The following is a 23185-nucleotide window of genomic DNA, read 5'->3' as shown; positions in this document are numbered from 1 at the left end:
TACGGGCTTTATAGCTTTCCAGATAGTTGAACTGGGTGACCTCTTCTTCACTTCTGTCACTTGTCTCACAATAATCTGTTGGTGTTGGTTTCGGCTGGTGTGCATTAACTTAGTCATACTGGCATTAGTCCTTAAGCCAGCCATTTCGCCATTTTGTTGAAGAGAGTGGCACATTTGGCTGAGGTCTCTGTTTCTGTTTGTCATTAATTATACGTCGTCAGCATAGTCCAAATGGCTTAATGTTTCCTTCAGGTGTCATTGCATATCCAGTCCCTCGTTTTCAACCACCGTAGCAGTCAACATCATTAATAGCAGCAAGAAAAGAATCGGTGACAATACATCAACCTGTCGCACTTCAAATGCGTGGGAAAGCTGTCTATTGTGTAAAACGAAACAACTTGCGTTGTTTTAAGACTCTTTTATTATAGCAACAATTGTTTCAGAAACGCCTCTAGCAACAAGCGATCTCCAGATAACATCACGACTAACGCGATCGAAGGCTTTTTCAAAATCGACGAACATGAGGTAAAGCGGCGATTGGTACTCCGACTATTATTCAAGAATGATTCGCAAGGTGTTAATGTGGTCGACACATGATCGACCACTGCAAAATCCAGCTTGATGCCTCTTGAGCGTAGACTCGATATAAGATTGTATCCTCTCGAGAATGATGCGCTTGCCATTAAATTTGGAAATACGGATAGAATGGTGATTCCACGCCAGTTATTGCAGTTCTTAAGATCACCCTTTTTTGGTAGCTTGACGATTACCCCGTCCTTCCATTCCCTGAGAAAGGTTTCGTTTCCCCAAACAGACTTAACAAGTGGAAACACTTACAAAAGTTCGTTATCATCCCACGAAAGTGAGCACCATTCGCCATACACTGCCTGACAGGCCTCAATTTGGAAAAATACGGCCTTATGATGCTGACAGTCCACAAACTAAACAGTCACTGTTTGTAGGTGCATTGGTTTTACGACAGTCACTCTTAGATTATTATTATTATTATTATTATTATTATTATTATTATTATTATTATTATTATTATTATTATTATTATTATTATTATTATTCGCCCAAATGCTACAATTCTGCTTATTGACCAATCCACTGTGTTGAAAATGTGCTTCATCACTGAAGATGATTTTCTTTGAAAATTGATCATCCAATATTGCTGATTTTTGCCACCATTCTGGCCATTGCCGAAGCTTGAAATGGCCAAGAGGCTTTAGTTCTTGGGTCAATTGTACCTTGTAAGCGCGTAAATGTAAGTCTTTATGCATAATGTTCAGCAACGACGAGCGTGAGTGGTGGAATTGTTAAGCACGACGACGAGTTAAGGTGGACGGCTCTGCATCCACACTATCGTGAACAGCAGTAATAGTTTTTGGAGTACGAATTGTTTGAGCATTCACTATTATTTTTACATATCCTAAAGAACTTGTTTGCACAAATTTTTGCATGATTTTTTCGATCGAACGCACGTTTGGTAGATTAAAGTTTTAGATATTTTTTTTTGGATAGTAATATGAAAAAACCTGAGCTGTATTTTTGTGTACGTATGTTTGATGAGATGGGATGAGGCCATACTTAGTGTGATTGTCATAGATTAGGATAGGATAGGTTAATACATTTTTATATACGACGTAACGTAAAGATTTTGTAGGCTTGAGACTCATGAGCATGCTCCATATAATTGCCCATGGGAAAAACCTTTTTTTCCAAATTTACACCTGTACCTTTCAGCGGTTTCCCTTAAACCTTATTTATTGTTATTGCTAATGCTGCTATCAGAGGAAGCTGCACTCTTTTAAACTGAAACGACAAATCGGTTGGAATTATCGGAATGCGTTGAATCAAAACATTTATTCCTTTTGCTGTTTCAGTCATGTTTATAGCTTTTATAATATTTCGTCCTAGGTGAGTAATCTTAGCCCTGTATTATTACACAACTTTAGTGCGTCAAGATTTCTCTTTAACAGGATTGGAACACCAACCTTCAATCTCAACGTATGAGAAGGCACCCCTGATAATTCCAAAGAATTAACCAAACTCTATGGGGTATGATGTTACTTGCTCCGTGTCAATAACCTTGTCTCCTGAGAGGTACTCGCCGATATTTCCCTCCACGTCCGACATAATTTGTTCGTTTATCTGGCTAACTATCTCATTAGTTGGAGCTAAAATTGCCCTCTCACACAACCACTCTCGATTACCCATATTTATATGCAGGTTTGGATAGACATTACTTTTTAATTCATCTGTGCTGTTGGCATACAATCTTCTCCGATTTTTAGAAGAGCAGCGGCAAATTGTCCTGCTTGAGAATCATTGTGAAGCTGTACCCGAAAATTCGTAGTCAGACAAAACTTTTTTACATATTCCCATAACACAGATGTTTTCAAGCATGCGTTTATTTTATCTGCCGGTGTACCTCTAGTAATTACCGGCGGTTCTGTTTATAGTCGCCAGCTAAGAGAAACACCATCCCTCTCATGATAGCCCAGTTGGTCTTGATGTCTTTCAGTGTGAGATCTAGTGCTTCAACTGCTTTTTTGTGAAAGATTGTAAATTCATCCCAAACCAACAATTTACACTGCTAAAACATTCTTCCGCGATCACTACTTCTGCTGATATTACATACTAGCGTTTCCTCATGAGCTAAGTTAAACGGCAGTTTCAGAACCGAATGAGCTGTCCGTCCAACACTAAGCAGCGTTGCTGCTATTCCTGACGAAGCTACTGCTAAAGCAACTCCATTGTTTTTCCGAATTTGAGCTAACAATAGATTCAAAAGAAAAGTTTCGCTTGTGCCTCCAGTATCATAATTTAATTCTCAAACCAAATCACTGCTCACTTCTCCAATTCTCTTTGGTCTGGTAGTCCCAAATTCAGACAAATCTTTCCTAGTAATATTTATAATGTGATCTTCTACAAAAGTTAACGCCTCATTATAAATTATATCAGTCGGATTTTGTTCTTGAACATCATTTTTAAACTTATCCCACAAATATTGCAATTTGACAGTCCACATGTTGTTACTAATATAGCAACAAGCTCTCGCACTTTGAGAGCAGATTTGCATTGTGTGGCAGCTTCTAGAGTTACTTCCCACTGGCTGTCGTTTTCTAATAAGCCTCTGGCCTCACACGTCTCTCGAAATGTTGTAAGTTCTTGTTCATTATGCTTTTTTAGACCATTAAAAGACGTTAGCCCATGCACATGATGTAACAGCATTCTCAAACAGAAACGTTCCATGTTACTAACATAGACAGTGTATACTCGTCCTAAGGCACCTTCGGATTTGACACCAGGCCAATTTTGAACTGGCACTTCTTGAACGCGACGTTTCCATTCTTTTCGTGTTGCATTTCAGATGTGATACCTTGAAACCTGGACGTAAAGAAGCGTTCTTGCAAACTCATCTCTTGTACAGAGTTAAAAAAAAGCGGTGAGAGTCGGTTTAGGTGGAAAAGATAGCCTCGCTTGTAAATTATTTTCCGTAAAATAGACACTTTCGCCGTCTTTAAATTCACACTGGGGTTAAAAGTAGCATAGGTCCTTTTTCGGGTATCAAAATGTCTCCATACCAAATTAGACCATTAGTTTAAGAGTGATTGAGTACCAGACAGAAAGACAGAGTTACTTTCGCATTTAAATTTAATAAAATTTAAGTATAGAAATAGATGAAATCATTGTATATAAACTATGCGGTAGTTTACTAAATGTTATATAAATACGTAAATAAAAATCTATCTATGTTCACGTTTGTTTTATTATATTTTAAACAAATAAGGATATTTTTGGGAGTACCCGTGGCATGATGGTTGGTGCGTTGGACTGTCATGCAAGGGGTCTTGGGTTCAATCCCTGCCTGTGCCACCTTAATTTAAAAAAAAATAATTTTCGCGGGTACTGCCTCTTGCGAGGAATTGACAAATCCTTCAAGAGTAATTCTTGTCATGAAAAAGTGCTTTCTCAAACAAGCCGTTCGGATTCGGCATAAAAATTGTAGGTCCCCTCTATTCTTGACAACATTACTCGCACACAGGAATGGTTGAGAGTTGTAAGTCACTGGGCCCTGGTTCACAACGGACTGTTGCGCCACCCCATTTGATTTGAAGGATATTTTTGACTCAACTAAAACCTAATGAACTGACGACACGTTAAGCATCTAATTGTCATAATATCATAAGTATTTCTATGACCAAATTTAGATTCTTTCTGGATCAAAGCAAAATCCTTTGCTTAATAATCTGAGTGTTCTATTTATTATAAATTGTGCGAATTTTTGTACACGTTTTCCCTTACATGATTGCTTAATCAATTCCGTTTTATTTAAAGAGGATATTACATAATAGTTAATAAATATTACATTAAATGTCATCGTAGGTATTCATTATTCAATTATTAAGTGATTAGTGCGGTGCATTTTTTGTTTGTTTTGTTATCGTAACTTATAAATTATTTTGATAAAAATCAGGATATAAGGTTTCAATCAACCCTTTATATAAAGCTTTTAACTTTTCTTCTGTTGCATAGTTTTCGCTAATGGTGTCCGGTTCTGTTAGTTTGTGTGATTTTTAAATTTCGTGCGTGATTCAAGTTCTTAAAAACTCATTATTACATTTCACTTAATGCAATATCTGTTAAGACTTTCAAACTATTTTAAAAACCATAATTTATTTTAAACCTTTATTAAAGACTCACAAGGAAATAAAAGAACATTAGAGAAATATTCAATTTGGTATTGGAAAAAAGCAAAAGACGATTGAGGGGCATTTAGAAGAACTTTTAATTTAATTTGGTTTTCTTATTTGTTGGAGTTAATTAAAAAATTACATCCTTTTAATAAAATATTACAACTCTTACAAAAAGTATTGCAAGAGCTTACCTCTGAAAGTCAGTTCAGTTTGAGAGCAATATTGAATATTTTTAGCAAAAATTAACAAGTTCAAACATTTCATAAAAAGTGCATTGATAAATTTAGAACAATTCTAAATGCTTAGGTTTAGTTGATTTTGAAATTTTAAAGATATTCTATTTTTATTAAATTTTTCGCTGGTGTATGGGGAATCAAATTTATTTCGAAAACTTTTTCCCCATACGAAATTTTGAAATTTACAAAATTTAGATTTAACTTGGAAAACAAAAATTTTGTCACCAAAGTCCTTTAAATATTTGAGTAAGAAATATTCAAAAACACAAACAACATTTTTTAAAAGATTTTTATTTTATTTTTCAATTTTTCCTTTATCGTCGATAACAATTCATTCCGCGATTACAAGTAGCGTGGAAGGCTTGTCCGTGAGCTCTGCAACATTCGTCCTTTTCGGCATTACTACGGCTGCAAACTTTATCACATGCTGGTACACGAACCCAGTTGTTGACAGCTTCAGTCGGCAATAACATTGCACAAGCAATAATTAGAAGAAATACAGTTGTCTTGCTAAAACCAGCCATTGTTTCTTATTTTTAAGCTTATATTTTGATTTATAATTGAAAGAAGTACTCCTGAAGAGATTGGAATTTGATTTGTGATCTTCAAAAGAACAATGTCCACTATTTATACGACCACCGAAACATTATTTGCTCTTGAATGAAATCAAAATTTTGGTGGGAAATCCCTGATTTGAAAAGCGTATGCAGATACCCAAAAACAAAAAACAAAGAAAAAAAAACAAGAATACAATCATGACTGGAAGTGTGTATCACAATTTGTTTATTTATGTCTCAATTAAATTGTAATCTTACACATGCGTAAAAATTGTCAAATTCGTGAGGTTAAACATTTGGGTTATCAAAAATGTTGTTTATTGTTATTGGAATACTGATTTCTGAAGCGAAAGCGGCGTACTTGAGGTAATTAAAGTGTCTTCTTTGTAACTTTTAAATTGCGTGTCTCATGGTCTAAGACCCCGAGGCAACCCACGTGCTGATCCCAGACGTTAACCATCATAAGCTCGTGTAGTATTTTTATTTTTAATATGTAAGAGATAATTATGTTGTTTTGTTACATCAAATAATTTTTGAGTATAGGAAGAAAGAACGCATTAAGAGTTCATTTTCTAAAAGTTCCATATTGATAAATTTTAAAATTTGAATAAAGTGGTAAACCGATTTTTGATTTAATTTCAAAGTCCGTTTTTGTAATTGTTTTGTTTTGACAACTAAAATGTTGAAAATATTACATTTTTGTAATGTTTATTTGGAAATTATTTATTTATCGTCATTATTGGCTCAATAGTAATAGCCGTGTCGTGACGGTTAGTGCGTAGCTATGCCATTATAGAGGTCTTGGGTTCAATCTCTGCCTATGTCACCTTATATTTTTACCTTAACGGGTTCTCCCTCTTAAGAGGAGATGACAGATCTTTCCAGAGTAAATCTCGCCTTAAAAATTGATTTCTCAAATTAGCCGTTCGGATTTGGCATAGAAAATTTTTGAGATTTGGAATTCACCCAGTTTACCTACTTCGGACTGTTGCCCCACCTAATATGTTTATTTTGTATTGGCTAACTATGATCCAGTTCTGTCCACATTAAACAAGTCTCTCCTGAGCTAATGCCATCCAGTTACACACCTCAAGGCTTTGATATCCAGGTCACTGCCATCTCTTTAACGTAACTATTGTCACCTACCACAAAATGTACTACAAAAGACTTTCTAGGTTGGTTTAGCCAAACGGAGTCAAGTCTAATTTTTGTCACGATATCTACTTCCAGGTAGATTTAATGCAGTTAATGATTATAGCTTCTCCAGAACCATCCTTCCGCACCATAAAGGGACAACAATTTTATTAACCACACCAAGTCTCGAATCTATATTTAAGTACTGGCAAGACCATCTTCCTTTATAGCAGTAGCTCATAAATCATGGTAAGGTTTCTGGATTTAAAAAGCTTTGAAATATTTACAAATCAATAATAAATTTAAATTTTTTACTAACAAAAATGTAAAAACTTGTATCGAACAACTAATTGAAAATATTAATTCCTGGGTGTAATTATTTTGAAACGAAATTCCACAAGTTTTTGTTAGGTCAAATATTTATATAAACTTCGGATATTTCTTACAGTGGACCAAGAGTGATTTTTTACTACACTTTTCAAGAAAATTATGGTTTGTCCCGTCCCACGTACAAAACAATACTGTTTTTAAATAATTAAGATGTACTTAATACAATTAGGTTTTTAAAATACGACCCTTTAAACCAGAAACGGTTTTTTGTGGCTAAGTTTTAACTCAAAATATCTCTTAACAATAAATTATATGATGAGTTTGCAAACTACACACTTTTCTTTTCCAAACAGATACAATTTAAATCATTTTAGTATCTTACTAATTTTCTGGAAATTTTCATTAGTTATGAGTCTTTATTTGACTCCATGTGAAGTTTGGAGAAAACCTTGGATTCGATACTTTCATAGTTTTGAGCAATACGTTTAGGACATAATTAGACATAAAGGTTTTAAAAATAACTCCTTTTGACATTATTTTAATATTTTTCAAAATATATCTAAAAATTAGATGTAATAGAATTGTGTAGACAACAGATTCGATATAAGAACATAACGAACTTTGAAACTGTTCTGACTTTTGCTGTTGAAAACATTTAAGTATAAATGGTTGAGTGTTTCTTTCAGATTTGAATATTGAAGAAAGAGGTTATAGATTTGAAAAAAAAACTGACGGAGTTTGTTGATTAAAAAGCTACTTTATAAATGTAGATAGGTAGCCTAAAAAAGCATTATATACGTGTTTTTTTTTATTTTAAAAAGTAGTATATCAAAAACTCGATGTGATATATTTATTTTGAAGTCGGATTTGAGGCTATCAAAAGCTTAAAGTGACATTTATTGCCTGAAAGAAAAATTTGCTTACCAACGATATATTATTGAACGTGCTCTATACATAGCATGAACTTGCTGTATAAGTCCTTATTAACTTCCCATAGGAAGTTATTGTAATGGGTCCGATTTGTCAAACTGAATATTTTGACATTTCTCGAAGTTTCAAGGTCCCTAGAGTCGAAATAAAAGATTTTTAGGAAGATGTCTGTGCGTCCCGTCCGTACGTTCGCCACTTTTTTTTTGTCGTCCATAGCTCAAGAACCAGTAGAGATACCGACTTCAAATAAATTTTTGTATACAGGTAGTAAGGCAGTAAGATGCAGAAAGGGCTCTCAAGAAAATTGCGTGAGTGGATTTAACAAAAGGTGATAATTATGGTTAACCCTTAATATCTCATGAACCAAAAACGCTAGAGACTTGAATTAAATTTTATATAATATATTGTAACGTGATACCCAACAATATTTTTTAAAAAAAAATCGAATTGACAGTTGTTTTATACAACAAAAAAAAACCTAAAAAACATTACTCAAAGTTGGTAAAAATTCAATTTCGACTCAAATATCTTTTCAAAAAATTGAGATTATGGCCTTCAACTAATTGTATCTTATAAAAAATATTGTTTTCAACATTCGGTAAAATTTTGAGAAAAATTAAATCGACAGCTTTCTAACAAAAAATAAAAACCTAAACAAAAAAATTAATAAAAGCTGGTAAAAATTGATTTTCGACTCAAATATCTTTTCAAAACCTTGAAATATTGGCTTGAAACTACTTTTATCTTTTAATAAAAAAATTGTTGTCAACATTCTGAAAAATTTTTAGAAAAATCGAATTGACAGTTTTTTTTACAAACAAATTAATTACAGTTGGTTAAAATTGATTTTTCGCTCAAATATCTTTTTGAAAATTTGAGATATTGGCTTGAAACTACTCTTATATTTTTAAATATATTGTTGTAATCATTCAGTACAATTTTGAGAAAAACCTAATTGACAGCTTTTTTACAAAAAAACAATACTACAGCTTGGTAAAAAATTACTTTCGATTTAAATAGCTTTTCAAAAATTAAAAATATTGTCTTTAAATGTTGTTTTCGATATTCAGTAGTTTTTTTTTATAAAAATCCAACAGTCCTTTTTTTCATAAAAAAAAAATAAAATCTACAAAAAATAATACGCAATTTTGGTAAAAAGTGATGTTCTGTTCCTGATATCTCACAAATTAATTTCATTCATCCAATTTGTACAAATTTAAGAAATTCTACTTAAATTGGTAAAAATTTGTTTCGACTAAAAATCTATTTAACAAAACTAGATTTTCAAACTAAACTATTTCCTTATATTAAAAATATTGTTGGAAATTTTATAAGTTTTAAGAATAATTCAACTTACAACTTTCTTAACCCAACCCTACAAACTTTTAAGCAAGATAAATCAACAGACGGGATGGCAAGTTATCAGTGACTTATTGACTTGGATAAATCTTTTAAATTTTAAAACTAAAAAAAAAGAGGTTGGGATGCACTGATAACTTTCATCCTATCTGTGGATTTGTCCTGCTTAAAAGTTTGTAGGTTTTCGTGTTTTGTTAAAAAAGTTTTCAGTTGAATTGCTCTTTTCTAAATTACATTATCTAAACTACCAACAATATTTTGCGCATAATTGAATAGTTCAAAATCAAAATCAATTTTTGTTAACGAGATTCTTAGTCAAAGAACAGTTTTTACCAATTTTAGTAGCATTTCTTAAAAATGTTTGTTTTTTATATAAACAAATACAAATTGAATGAATGAAATTAATTTGAATCAATGTCTTCTATTATTCAAGAGTTATCGAGAATCGAGCATCAATTTTTTGCAAATTTGCGTACTATTTTTTGTAAACAATTTACTTAATGTCGAAAACATTATTTTCTGTGAGAAAAGATATTTGATTCGAAAATCAATTTTAACCAACTATTAGTAATGTTTTTTTTTGGTATTTATTTTTTAGAAAAAAAATCATCAATTTGATTTATCTCAAAATTTTACCAGATGCCAAAAACGTTGTTCTTCGTTACACAAAATTATTTTGGAGATAAAATCATTTCTTGTTCTTAAAATATTCGAGGTGAAAAATATTTCTTTTTTTGATTTATAAAAAAACCCTTAATTGGATTTTTTTTTCAAAAATATACTAGTTTGGTATCACGTTACATTATATAATTGAAAATTTAATTCAAGTCTCTAGCGTTATTGGTTCATGAGATATTTTGGGCTAACCAACATTTTCACCTTTAATTAAATCGCTATGGTAAAATAACCACCCACCCATTTTTTTGAGAGTCCTTTCTGCATTTTTCTGCATGATTTTCTAAAAGCAAAACATTTATTTGAAGTCAACATCTCTACTGGTTCTTGAGATATGGACGACGAAAAAGGTTTCCCGACCTTACGTAAACACGCACGCACAGACATCTCTCTAAAAAATTTGTATTTTGACTTTAGGGACCTTGAAACGTCGATAAATGTCAACATTTTTAACTCGACAAAAAGGACCGATTACAAAAACTTCCAATGAGAAGTTAAAAATAATTACTTTTTTATAAATTTATACAAAAAAATCATAATTTTTTGTAAGAACATTTTTTGACTCAAGTAGAAATTTTTTTTTGAAAATTGAGATATGCTGCATAAAACATATCTTTTGAAAACCATGAGTAACACTTTTTATTGGAAGCTATGTTTTGATGAATTTAGTCAGCTTCATAAGTAAGACAAGCAGTTAAAGGTATACTGTACTTAAGTCTTCTTTTTTCAATAGTAATCTACGCACTTAACAAAAATGAGATTTTGACGATCTCAATCAAAATTAGTTTATCTTAGATTATTATTTTTTCATATAATTGATTTTTAATGTCGACGGCACTGAACTTAATATTTAGAGTCTTTAAATAAAAAAAAATAAAAATAAAAACATTCCTGCACACCTTAACCTGGGGGAATCACTTTGTTAGTAATTCATATTGATTTTGAGTTTTCAAAACATGTTTGCGATAACAATTGCTAATGAGCGTCACACTTCGTGTGTTTATCTTATTGTTGCTACTTATATTTCATATGAATTTTATATCTGTTTTTTATTGGAAAATAAAACTTCAATGAGCTAAATTTAGATATGTTAAACGCAATCAATTCAGAGAAATGGTTTTTACCTTGCTCGAAAATAAATACGATAAAATAATAAACGATTGTTTGTTTATTTATTTAAGAAGTTATTATTAAGTTTATTGTTATTCTGTGGTTTTTATTAAGCCGAGCCTCTGCTCTCTGGATATCAATGTGTTTATTGATGGCTGAAATAATAAAGTGGTTGAAAAGATGGTGTCAATATTGGATTATTTTTATCAGAATAATTTTTACTTTAAGATTAGACTTTAGGTGCTAAATTAATTCATAAACAATAACAAAGAGAAGAAGAAGAATTGTCTTTAATTTGTGTTTAAAAATGAATGGAAGTTAATGGAAGTGATTTATTTCTACTTTAGCTTAACTTAAGTCGAAATAAGATGAAATTAACTGAAATTATAGACAACATCAAACAAGAAAACATTTGTGGCTGAATGTAAAATATGACAGTGATGTCAAAAAAAGAAACAGTGTATCACAGTATATTAACACAAAAACAGTGTCTCGGTCAAAACTTTGAATTTGACCTCAAACTCTTACTTTTTCTAAAATTGAGGAAATCTTATAATATTCAACTATAGCCGTCGTACCCGATTTTTCTAGAATGCCCATCAGTATATTTTTTTAGCTAAATTTGGAACTGTAAAGAGTTTCTTTTTTCAGCCACGCATCAAGAATTTAAAGTGCTTTCTCCAACTCTGTTTTCGATTGCAATATGGTATTCAGAATTATAAGTCTTATGCGATATCTCCTCTTAAATACTTTTTTATGTTCCTACAACTTGCACTGTGTCAAAAAAACTATGCATATTAAGGGCATTCATACCGTTTTTAAGGATTTAAAAGGAGATGTCGATGCACATTGGTTTTAAATTCCTGAATATTGAAACGACTAGGGAAGACAGAGTGTGGTAAGGCATTCCACATTCGCGTAGTACGGCTAAAGAACGAATCTCTGTATTTGACAGTACGGCCGAAGTTGGGCTCGAGGGTATACTGAGTATTACGAGCATTACGGTTGAACTGTTTAAGGGGGGGAATGCACCTGACTATTTCACTTGAGCGTAAGCCGTTAAAATAACTGTAAAAAATGGTCAGACAAGAGACCTTACGACGATGTACCTTACGACGATGTTCAAGCGAAGTAAATGAACTCTACGTTCAATACTATCCAGGAGGCTTAAGTGAGTTGCCGGAGCACCAATTCCAAAAATCGGAGCTATATTCAAGCTTTGGCGTATATAAGTCTTGTAGATAACATAAAAACAAGTTAAAAAAGAGGCTGGTATGCGACATACGCTGAAAACTTCCCATGCCGTCTGTCGATTTGGCTTGCTTAAAAGTTTGTAGGTTTTCGTATTGGGTTAAAAAACATAACAGTTGAATTAATCTTAAAAAATTTAAAATCACCAACAATATTTTTCATATAAAGAAATAGTTTAGTTTGAAAATCTGTTTTTTTTTTAAATAGATTTTTAGTCGAAAACAAATTTTTACCAGTTCTGCGTACTATTTTCTGTAGATTTTATTTTTTTTATGAAAAAACGGACTGTTTTATTTTAATAAAAAAAACTACTGAATATTGAAAACAATATTTTAATTAAATTAAAAAAATTTAAGATAGTATTTTAAATTTCTGAAAAGCTATTTCAGTCGAAAACAAATTTTTACCAAGTTTTAGTATTTCTTTTTAGGTTTGAAATTGTTCTAAAAAAAACTGTCAATGCGATTTTTCTCAAAATTCTTCCGAATATTGACAACAATATTTCTTATAGGTTCAAATTATAGTTTGAAGCCATAATCTCAAATTTTTGAAACTATATTTGTGTCTAAAAACGGTTACCGGATCTTTTTTCCAAAAATATACTGGTTTGGTATTACGTCACAATATATAATAAAAAAGAGGCTACGATGTGACCCACACTGATAACTTCCCACCCCATCTGTCGATTTGTCTTGTTTAAAAATTTGTCTATTTGTACTCGTATCAATTTTTACCAAATTTGAGTACCATTTTTTGTAGATTTTATTTTTTATGATAGTACGGACTGTTGGATTTTTATATAAAAATTACTGAATATCGAAAACAATATTTTATGTGAAATAACATAAGTTTGAAGCCAGTATGTTTAATTTTTGAAAAACTATTTGAGTCGAAAGTAAATTTTTACCAAGTTTTAGTATTTTTTTTTTTTGAAAAAAAACTGTCAATTCGATTTTTTTTTAATTTTATCGAATGGTAACAACAATATTTCTTATAAGATCAAATTAGTTTGACGCCAATATTTTTCGAAATTTTTGAAAAGATATTTAAGTCGAAAATCAATTTTTAACAACTTTTGTTAATTTTTTTTAGGTTTTTAATTTTTTGTAAAAAAACTGTCAATTCTATTTTTTTCAAAATTTTACTGAATGTTAACAACAATATTTTTTGAAAGATAAAAATAGCTTAAAGCCAATATCTACAATTTTTGAAAAGATATTTGAGTCGAAAATCATTTTTTAACACCTTTTATACATTTTTTTAAGTTTTTATTTTTTGTAAAAAAAACTGTCAATTCGATTTTTCTCAAAATTTGTCCTAATGTTGAAAACAATATTTCTTATAAGATAAAATAATCTTAAAGCGTAAATTTCAAGTTTTTGAAAAGATGTTTGAATCGATATTCAATTTTTACCAAATTTGAGTAATGTTCTTTTTAGATTTTTATTTTTTATAAAAAAAACTGTTATTTCGATTTTTCTCAAATATTTATCAGATGTCAAAAACATTATTCATCGTTGCGCAAAATTGTTTTGGAGATGAAATTATTTTTTAGTCGTAAAATTTTGGAGACGACAAATTTTTTTTAGTTTTTGATTTATAAAAAAACCGTTAGATGGATTTAAAAAAAAAATATATACTTCTTTAATATCACGTTACAATATATTATATAAAATTTAATTCAAGTCTAGCGTTTTTGGTTCGCAAGATATTTAGGGTTAACCAAAATTTTCACCTTTTTTCAAACTGCTATGGTAAAAAAAACCACCCACGCAATTTTCTTGAGAAACCTTTCTTCATCTTTCTGTCTTATTATCTGTATAAAAAAATTTATTTGAAATCGATATCTCTTCCGGTTCTTGAGCTATGGATGACGAAAAAAACATCGCGAACGTACGGACGTACGAACATACGTACTATCTTTTATTTCGACTCTATGGACCTTGAAACGTCCAGAAATGTCAAAATTTCCAATTCGACTCGGGACCTATTACAATTACTTCCTTGAGAACTACGGCCTAGTGACTTACAACTCTCAACCATTCATGTGTGCGAGTAAAGTTTCCAGGAATGGAGGGGACCTACATTTTTTCGAAAAATCCGAACGGATAATTTGGGAAAGCATTTTTCATGAGAAGAATTACTCTTGGAGAATTTGTCAATTCCTCGCAAGAGGCAGTAACCTTATAAAAAACTTTAGATGGCATTGTCAGGGATTGAGCCCAAGACCTCTGGCATGACATTCTGACTCACTTACTATCATGCCACGGGTGCTACATAAAGTTGCCGCTAGTTGCTGGAGATTATTTAACGATGGAAATATTTTTTTAATTTTGTATACGAAGATACAAAATGTCTCAGCTTTTCTATTACTTTTCTAAAACAGATTTAACCTTTCAGTCTTTTGCCCGTGACGCTTTCTTTGGCCTCTTTTTTAATAGACTAGTTTCTGGCGTTTTGTTTGCCAATTTAATCATTTTTGATGTTCAAAGATTTTCTATCTTAATTGGAAAGAAAGATTAATCTTTTAAGAGACTGTCCTCTTCTTGTCATTTTCGTTCACAAACTTAAAGTTTCTGAGAAATTCATCGTCATCATCATCAGTTTCGTCATATCAAAGGTGACTTAATACATGCCCTAATGCACTTTCGAAAACTCCAGTTTCTTCGTGCAAAAACCGACAAATGAACTTAAGACAGTTTTAAAGGAAATTAAAAGAAAACATCGAAAATATTTTAAGCACGTAGTTGCATAATGCAGTTTGGCCGTTTTAATGAGTCTAACATTTCAAAACTAAACTCCTTTTTTCGATGCCAAAAACCAGTGATGCTGATCTAAAAAGTTAAGATTTACCATTTTCAAAATGTCATCACATCAAAATTTGTGTACGTAAATTCTTTTCAAATGCATTGAAACAACAACAAAATATTCTAACTTTTATGAAGTTTTCTAGTTTTTGATGATGAAGATGACGAGGGTGACTATTAAGTCAGATAAACCGTCTTAAAAATGTAGGCACGTCCTCGTCGACTCGACGACGCGACGTTGACGTTGATGTCCACGTATACGTAATCATCGTTTATGATGGTGCGAGCGTTTTTGTGTCGCATAGTCGTAGTAGTCATCGTCCTTGTTGTCGTACTCTCCTGTCGTCCTTTTCACTTTTCAAAACTATATTCATAGCTTATTCATCTTAATTTCTTTTGTTAAAAACATAAATGTTAGTAGATGGTACATACTCGTATCTCTTATTTTCTTATGTACCTAAGCGAGGAAATGTCAGAGCAGAGCATATAGCATCTGCAAAGTATCCACACATCTTTCCAGCCATTTGGTGTTGTTCATAGATTCATAATACTATTCATATGGAAGTACTCCGAGCGGAAACTTCATCCAAGCTTAACTTTCGCCCATCATCTGGAAGGTGTTTGTGATGACAGTGTTTCATGCAACTCTGTGTGGGGCGTGTTTTATGTGTTTTTCATGTTCATTAAGGATAGAAAAAAAAGGAAAACTTCTCCCGGAGCGACCGAAGTCGTGAGTAAATCACCGTAAAAGTATTCCCATATAATATATACATATATGCGACAGAAATAAGGAAGCTCCATTATGCCAGAGCTTCAATATGACGCTAACAAGGCATTCAAGGTGGAATTACCCTTGAGCGGAATTCGTAATATCGCCCAGCCTCTCTCTCTCTCTTCCTGCAAAGCAAAACAGAAGTCGAAAGGACAGGGAAGTATTTGCTCCTATATTAGTGATGGCATTGCCACATAGCAGGTGTTGGCACATGTGCAATAATTAATATAATTATTGTTGTAATAAAGTACACAACCGCACTACTAATCCCACAGGACATCACAACAGCGGCGCAACGACAAAAGACGACTAACCAGCACCAGAACCACTACCTTTACCACTCTCATCTATACTTCTTGATTTGATTCCTACCCCATACCCTACTCTCACTCCCACTCTATCCATGTCGCAGTCAGAAACCACATATCTCTAATAGCTACCCACATGCGGGCTTAGTTAAAATATTGGCCACCCACTTTATAGCTAGCTATCAAGGCGAGAGGCGGCATGCGGCATGCGGCATTCGGCTTCGACATAGAAGAACAACAACAGGACCATCATCAGGAGGTGAACTTATTCCATATAAATTACTCCTTTCCTTCAGGACATCCCGTCCCCGCTCCCAATGACGACGACGACAACGACATAGAACAAGAACCACATGGGTTGCCTACATTGCCTAGAAATATAAGTATAGAAGAATCTCAGCAACAAGATGGAGAATGTGAAGCATGTCAGCGTTTACAGCATACCGAACATCGTGCCATATTATTTTTTCTTCGTCCTGTTTCTAGAATTCCAGAGCCAAGCTAACACCATAAACAATAGTTCAGCTACGCAAGGAATTCTCAGAGAAAAGAAAATAATACTTGTCTGATCTGAATGGGAAATTAGGTGCTGCTACTGGTGGTGTTTGTGGTAGTGGTGAAGGAGACGAGGAGGCTTGGTGGGTCGGTGGTTGTGATGCATATGTAGTCATCGTCTTCGTCGTCGTTGGTATAGTTGTGATTCTGTTTATGGATTTCCGACGCATTCAAAAGTAGCGAGCAAAGGAAGAAGCTGAACGCGGACGACCATCGGAATCGTGCTTCATGCTTCTTACATCGTACTGAAAGCCAAGGAGGCTTCATTTCGTATTCAGATAGCGGTGGCGAAAAGAATTCAATGATTTGAACTTCCTTCGACGAACCGAACACATCCCTGACAGGATGGAAATCCTTATTAAAATGTCAGCTTTGGTTGCGTTTATACTACACTGAAAGAAAAACGAAGACATGTCATAGTTATACAAAATTTGTACGTAACTAAGAGCAGATGATTTTTACAACTTAAATTTAACACTGAAAATTTTTCAAAAGCAGTAAAAAATGATGTCCCTCATGTAAAATAAAAAGGCAACCGTGACGTTTCTCTAGAGTTTGTTTGTTTAAAAATCTTTTGCAACAATCACACGAGAAAATAAAATTGGCAAAAGCGTTTTGATAGCATATTCAAAGAAGAAACAATGAAAACCAATACACGCTTCAGCTTCGGCTTCGCCTGACATTTACGAGTTCAGCCAAAGGAATTCAATGCATGCTATCACAATGAAGCTTCAACCTCACGTTTCATTTGACAATCGTAAAAAAAAAACGTAATGTTACGTAATGTGACTCCAAACGGAACCTCTAGTTCAAATTTGCAGAAAATTTGCTTTGTCTGATAGCTCAACAGCTGTACAAAAGTCAACAAATAAAATACGTTTGCTTTTGGAGGGATCCAATGGTTGTTATAGACTGTGTAAGCTACTTCCGCGATAAATTTATTTTTTTTCGATCTCAAAACTCATTTTTTTTCTATTTGGAGAAAAAATAACTGGTGCTAATGATAGAAGTGCCATTTTAGAAATGTCATACTGGAAGTGTCATTCAAAGCAACCTCGAAGCAGGCTTAACGTAATGCAGACGAAGCCGAAGCTAAAGCGTGTTTGTGTATAAATCTCTTTAAACTTTGTGTCGAAAACTCAGTAAAAGAGTACAAATTACTTTTTTATTAATATGATCTATGACTAAGTACGATCCGCAGTAGCCAGATTTGTTTATTTAAAAATTGGTACAACTGAAAGAACATCTGTCAGAATAATAATAAAAAAACACACACAAATAGAAGAAAGTTTTGTGAAAATCAAATGTTAAAATTAACTTTAGCAAAAAAAAACAAACTAAAACTAATAAAATGGACAATTTTCAAGAAGATACTGTAAGAAATCATTTGGAAATTGAGATTCTATAAACAAAATTCATTTAACAATTGTTTTAAGAAAAAATTAACTATTCAGTTCTTCATTGTTCAACCCGAATAAAACCATCTCGCTTGCATTTCATAGGAAACATCGAAACACCATTTGCATTTTAGAAAGTGCTGCCAAACTTAATCATTTTTTAATCTTCTTGTGCGGTGGAAACACCAAAAAGATTTATTTCAACTAAACTGATATAAGCCTTTGTTGGAAACATAGCTAAACTGAATTATCTTTTCTATTGTTTTCTTTGCAAAATAAGCCCGATTAATCCATTTTCATTAACAAAACTAAATAATATCAAAAGCAATAGATTGATTTTTTCCCCAAATGGAAAACACATACATAACTCCGAATGCATCGTGTAAGATCCTACTATACTATGGATAGATTTTCCAACAAAAGACGGGAACTCGGACGCCCATCAAAAAGTTCATAACGCAATGTTCACATCTCACTCTTTTTGAGATTTCATCATTTTTACCTTTACTTCTATATCTCTTTTTAATTACCAAGTTGGAGCGTCTTTTTTCCTGAAAAAAGAAACATTAACAATTTAATGATGTTTTCAATTAATAAAATTCAATCTAAAAATTAATTTCCTGTGAGCTCAGGTTGATTTTTATTTAGTCATATTTTTCGTAAAAAAAACTTGTTTAGCTGTCAAAAATCATGTTGCAAAAAACTATTAGTTAAAATAAAAGAAGTTTTTGCAAGAAATCCAAAGCTGAAAAAAAAACATTTGGAGTTATAACACAGAAATATATTTTTCAATCTTCTAATGTTAAGTTATGTTAATCGGAAAACCAAAATGTTCTGTTCTGACAGATCGTAATATTTCATGTTAAAACTACGTTCGTGAAAATGTCAAAATGAAATAAAATTATAGACTTTTTAAAAATGATACTTGTGCATAAATATTTGAGATCGATTCCAATATCAATCTTAAAATTGATTATTTTCTCTTAAAAGGGACACTATTTTAAGATTGATTTTGTTTTTGTCACTTCTGATTTTTTAAATGTTTTCAAACTTACGTTCGTAATATTATAAAATAGAAATCGTCAATATTCATCTTTTCTTAACACAGAAAAAACAATTTTTCCCAAATATCAATAATGTCAAAGTCGATAATTTTGTACGTATTATAATATAAAATGTTTACTTTTAAGATTCCGACGTATGTGTTTTTCTCACTGTCACTTTTTAGACTTGTTTAAATGCACCATTTTAAAAAAAAATTATTATGAAATATTAAGTAAATTGATGACTAGAAAATTGCAGTAATCTTTAAAATTTTGCGACTTAGAATTCAAACGTATTTTTTACAGTGTATGTAAATATGCAATGCAATAGAAAAATACAGTAAAGAAGATTTGTCTTCCCCTTTGGAAAATCGAAGTCAAGGCATGAGCTTGAGCAGATTCTTTTTTCCTTTAAGTGCCTATAATACTTGACTGAAATAATGTATAGCTTGGTTGGTATTTGGGTTTGGACAATGTCCAGCGTTTTGAGAAGAAATTCCTCTCAATATCCTTTGCAGTGGTAACAGATATATGTAGGTTCAAATAGTTGCTTATCCTTCTTTAAGTACATTACAGACTTGAACTTGAAAGTTTATATTATTTTTTTGTTTGAAACCTATAGGAATTCTACAAACTTCAATATCATTCCCGTACGACAACGAGTAGGTATACCTTCACTCACTTTACAGGACTCTTTTCAAAACCCAGGAAGACGAATTGAAGTATATTTCATTTTTGGTCATTGTTGTCGATTTAAGTGGGACATCTTTAAAGTAGCTGAATGCTGAATGATGGTAAATTGTGATGGTTTTATAGAAGAACGAACGATAGAGCAAGGTGAATGTCGTTCGTGGTTATTTTGAGTTCAAGTACATTTATATAAAGTGCTTAAACTGTGTAACCAGATGAATGGCGATTGCGGTTAGGTTCTATATTCAGTGAAAATAAAGTTCTAAAGAGATGGGCGGTGATGCCGTATTATATACTCTTAGTCTTCACCGGGCCATGGAATCCAGCTAAATAAACTTCATCCTCATCCTTATTCCCATCGTTTTTCGAACTCAATCTCAATCAAATTATTTTGTAGGAATTTATCCAAGCATGAAAAAGGGAGTGTTCGAAGGATAACACCGGAAATAATGATGAACGTGTCAGGTTCAATGGGTAATTTGATATCAGTTTAAGTTCTTGTTTTTTTTTTCTTCTGTAAAAAGTATTTTCGACTTAAAGGGTTTGTGTTGTTTTTGGGCAAAAAGTATTCTAGACTTTATAGAGATTAGAGAAAGTGTGCATTGTTACTAGAATTTAAAGGCATGCAAGTTATATCAAATTATTTAATAAGCTTGAAAGTAAGAACTGGTGATTTTCTTCAAATTTGTTTTTGATTTTCTAGAGAATAAGTTTAATATTTACTTAACGTATGGTTACTTACCCACTTAAGGTGGCGCTGCAGTCCACCTAACAAACTTCACCATCTAGCTCGGTCCCGAGCTAGATGTCTCCAGTTTTGAGCTCCATGTTGGGTGAGGTCACTTTAAACTGACAAATGCTTACAAGTTATTGTAATTGGCTTTGAATAGAATCTAGAGAAAATAAAAAAGAACATCAAGAATTCCATATAATAAAGAAATTAGGTGGTGTAACATTCCGTAGAAAACCAGGGCTTAGTGGTCTACAACTCTCAACTATTCATGTGTCAGGCCATGTCAGGGATGAAAGGAATCTACAGTTTTTATGCCGAATGCGAACAGCTTATTTAAGATAACACATTTCATGATAATAATTCCTTTTGTAGTATTTGACAACTCCCCCCAAGAGGCAGATTGAACCCAAGACATTTGGCATAACAGTCGTACGCCCTGAGTTACTATCATGCCACGGATATTGCATCAAAAATGACACACCTACAGGAAATTCAATTGACTACAGCTAAAATGTATAGTTTTTAAAATATTCGTCAGTGAATTTTGAGTAGCATTGAATAATCATACATTTTCGAACCAAACTTTAGTGAATACATATTTGACATCGCTTAAAATGCTGCAAAGTGTTTAGGTTTTCTCCGACGATGCAAAAAGTTTTTAACCCTTTCTGATCTGGCTACAATTTATATAGCTTTTATTCGTCCGAAATTTGAGCATAACTGTCATATTTGATCTGGTGCTCCAATAACGTGGTTGAGTCTTTTGCATAGAAATGAAAAAGGAGCTCTAAAGATTGTTTAAGATCTTTCTCTTACCGAGACATTTGCTTCTCTTGAATACCACCACAAGATTTCATGTCTGTCATTGTTTTATCGTTATTTTTATAAACAATTCTCTATTGAAATAGCCAGTTGGATTTCTCCCCTTGAACAATTCAATCTTAATACCATTACTACTAGGAATGCCCACCAATTTTCAGTTGTACAGAGATCCTTTCTTTAGCCGCACTACCCGAATGTGGAATGCTTTACCAGGCTCAATATTTCCCGCTCATTACAATGTACAGAAAATTAAAACCAATGTGCATCGGATTCTACTTTCTAATCCTATACTCCTTTCCTGATTGCTCGCACTGGTTTAAATCATTATAAGGGTTTTCATACCCCCCCCACCCCGTAAACTTCAACGAATTTTATTTCGAAAACTAGCAGACCCTTTTGGTAAGAGTTAAGGATAAACCGCAATAAACCCTACAACTATAAAAATTTAAAGAAAAATGAAATGAAATTTCGAATAAATTTTCACCATAAGACTGACAAAAAAAGGTTAGCAAACAAAATGGGCCCTAAGCTATAACTTAATAAACCTAACAGACATCATTTAAAAACTCATCAAATCAGCTCATTAATAATAAATATTCTAGGTACTACCTAGTAATTTTATGCTGTTACTTGAGAGAAAAACTCAAGGTTTTGAATCAATCGTTTCAGACTAACGGATCATTATCCAAGAAATTCTAATTGTTGTTATTTAAAAATAAGATAATAATATAATTTTTAGAATTGAGACCAAAACATATTATCTTTTGTTTAAGTCTCTAAGTTAGATCCTAATAAATCAGTTAATTAACTTCGACATTTGACATTTTAACATAATAAGCTATGTCATTTGTCATCAGATTACACCTAGACTGTAGGTGCATATAGATCAGTGTACGTTTTTAGTGTTATTGAACTTTAATTGACCTGTTAAACTAAAATTACCTGTGTGTACCTCAATCAATAGGTACTTCTCAGTTACTTACGTTTTTACAAAGAAAACAGGTCAAGAGTTGGGTTTTTGGTAATTAAGTCTTTTCGATTTTGTTCCCGGAAAAGAAGACCATACCCTTAATTACATTTTTTGCATGGGGAAATACATTTTTGGTGAGTCTGCCTGAAAAATGTATTTTAGTAACACACACTTTGAGTATAAATACCATGTACAACATTTTGAATCTTCACACAACTACTTTTGAGCTCTTCAAGATTGTACCTGTACCATCTCTTTGATTTTTCCTAAAAATACCAAAATGGCTGCTTTCAACAAGACTACGTTCTTTCTTTTATTCCTGGCATTGGCAGTGATTGTTGCTGAAACTGAGGCATCAACAGTTCGTGTTCCACCATGTGATCAAGTTTGCGGACGCATCAATCGTGAGAAGGACGCATGTTGTAGAGCCCATGGACACGCTCGTCATTCTAGTTGCGGTGGTGGAATGAGATGTGTTAGACGTTAAGATTTTAAATAACTACATATAAGAAGATATTATTTAAATTTTCGAGATTGTAAATAATTTTAATAAAATAAAATGTACTATGTCTTACAAAATAGAAATGAGTTATTTAATTTCGTATTCTAAAGACACTTTTTTAAACAAAAAGTGGATTTATTTATAAAAGCAAGTAAAAAAAATATTACAAAATAAGTAAATAAAATAGTTTGATTCCAAAAATGTATCGTTCATATTTTCTAAATATAAACGACGACAGTATTCAAAATTGAGTGTTGTTTTAGAAGAATTAATTCTTGTCTTGTGGAATCAGTGACCAGAA

The 23185-nt window shown here is 32.3% G+C and overlaps 1 protein-coding gene across 2 annotated transcripts in view; it reads left to right on the top strand.

The window, feature by feature from the left end:
* Positions 1-4229: 4229 nt before the first annotated feature.
* Positions 4230-23185, top strand: part of LOC129944354 (odorant receptor 63a-like) — a 61343-nt gene continuing 42387 nt past the window's right edge. The window contains exon 1 of one of the 2 annotated variants that reach the window (XM_056053720.1): positions 4230-4592. The gene's annotated coding sequence lies outside the window, so the exon portion shown is untranslated. Of the gene's footprint in view, positions 4748-23185 lie in introns of both variants that reach the window. The other variant, XM_056053718.1, reaches the window with a different exon arrangement.

The sequence above is a fragment of the Eupeodes corollae genome, chromosome 2 (genome assembly GCF_945859685.1).
Source record: "Eupeodes corollae chromosome 2, idEupCoro1.1, whole genome shotgun sequence".
In the NCBI taxonomy this organism is placed as follows: domain Eukaryota; kingdom Metazoa; phylum Arthropoda; class Insecta; order Diptera; family Syrphidae; genus Eupeodes; species Eupeodes corollae.
Note: the sequence above shows the minus strand (reverse complement) of the source record. Positions and strands in the feature narration are given on the sequence as shown.